This window comes from Alligator sinensis, unplaced genomic scaffold, assembly GCF_000455745.1.
Source record: "Alligator sinensis unplaced genomic scaffold, ASM45574v1 scaffold137_1, whole genome shotgun sequence".
NCBI lineage: Eukaryota > Metazoa > Chordata > Crocodylia > Alligatoridae > Alligator > Alligator sinensis.
The window spans coordinates 469,104-471,273 of record NW_005842545.1 but is presented as its reverse complement, the minus strand read 5'-3'; positions in this window follow the sequence as shown (position 1 = coordinate 471,273).

Sequence of the window (2,170 nt, the reverse complement as noted above, 5' to 3'; positions counted from 1 at the left end):
TCCCCAGGTGCAGCACCTTGCACTTGTCAGTGTTGAAACCCATCCTGTTCTCATCCGCCCACCCCTGTAACCTGTCTAGGCCCATTGCAGCCTATTCCTCCCTTCTAGCATGCCCGCTTCTCCCTACATCCTAGTGTCATCTGCGAATTTGAACAGGGTACTTTTTACCCCCTCATCCAAGTTGCTGATGAAGATGTTGAACAGTGCAGGCCCAAGGAACGAGCCCTGAGGAACCCCACTGCCCACATCCCTCCAAGTCGAATAAGACCCATCCACCACCACTCTCTGGGTGCGGCCTTCCAGCCAGTTAGTGACCCATTTGACTGTGAAGGTGTCAACGCCACAGTCCCCTAGTTTTTTAATGAGAATCGGGTGAGAGGCAGTGTCAAAGGCCTTCCTAAAGTCCAGAAAGACTAAGTCCACTGCTATGCCTGCGTCTAAGGATTTTGTGACCTGGTCATAGAAGCCCACCAGGTTGGTATGACAGGACCTGCTTCTAATGAACCCATGTTGGTTGCCCCTAAGCATACTCTCCCCTGCTGGCCCCTCACGGACATGCGCCAGAATAATTCTCTCAAAACGTTTACCCAGAATCAAGGTAAGACTAACTGGCCTATAGTTTCCTGGGTCCTCCTTCCTCCCTTTTTTGAAAATGGTAACTACATTGGCCTTTTTTCAGTCCTCTGGTACCACACCAGAGCACCATGAGTGCTCATAAAGCCGTGCCAGGGGTCTCGCAATGACCTCTGCTAATTCCCTCAGCACTCTGGGGTGGAGATCTTCAGGACCTGCTGATTTAAATATGTCCAGTCTCTCCAGAAGTTCCCTGACTTTGCCCAGCCATCCTCCTTCCAGGGCACCCAGCACAGATCGCTGCAAGGGGTGGGGGTGAGGGTGAGGGTGAGGGAGCTCAGCCCCCCCCTGCTTCTCGCTGCCGCTGCTGCTCTTCCCTACCTGTTAGCTGCTCTGATCCTGTGCTCCTGCCACCTCACCCTGGGCCCCACCTGCCTGGGCTCCAAGCTCACACAGCCTGGCCCCCCCCATCTGCCCCTTCTTGCTCCTACTGCTTCTCCGGACCCTGGGCTCCTGCAGCTGCTACTCACCACTTCCCTCAATGCTGTGGCCAACACCACTGCTTCTTTCCCATGCCTGCGCTGAGCACTATAATGAAATGCACTCAGCGCTAAGTGAAATCAGGTAGGTATTTTAAATTAGCACTCTAACAAAACCGTGCTAAGTGAAACTGTTAAGCAGGGGTTGCTTGTATAATTGCTTTTGTTATATGATAAGTATTTGCTTTATCTCCTGGTATAGATTATTATTGAGCTCATTGGAAATATTTTGTTTGTTATTTATGGGATGTTGAATTTGTTAATCTCTGTTATTATTGTTAATAATAAATTATTGTAAATAGTTATTTAGTGTCTGGTGTGGGGAGGACCATGGGAGAGTACTCCAATGAGTGCCGGCTCCCAGCCTGTAGACAGTGGGAGTAGACCAAAACCTATTCCAGGATCCCAAAAATTTGGGCGTGTTTGTGGGTAGCACCACTGCCAGGGTTAATATATAAACAATATGTTTAATTTATTCATTTATTTTTCTAATGTATGACTTGTTTTTCATACACAATTTTGTGGCACACCCATTTGTTTCTGACAGTACACCATTGTGCCACAGCACACCAGCTGAGAAACATTGCCCAAGGGCACCACCTAACCCCAGACACCTGTGCGGGGAAGTGAAGTTATTCCCTACTCTACCCAGTCTCCCAGAATGCCCTCGGGCAAGCCAATTTGGCTCCCGTAATGAGGTAGGGCAGGCAATACAGGCAGCCCACGGGGCAGTGCCCCCGTCTCTGCAACTTGGAGTGCCGTGGGGTAGGGGGGTATGTTGGCGGGTGGGGCTACTTTGTAACTGGGGGGCAGGGGCCATGGAGATGTAGGGGGCCTTATAGAGAGTATTGTCAGGGCATCTGAGAGGGTAGGGGGCACTGTAGGAAGTATTGGGAAGCAGAGGCCTTAGAGCAGGGGTAGGCAATGTTTTTTGGCCAGAGTGCCAAAAAACACCATAATGTCTACCTTGGAAGGTGCCAGAGTGCCGCCAAGGCAGAAAAACAAAATGAGTGCAAGGGGTACATGCAAGGATACCCTGCTTGTGCCCCTAGCCCCCT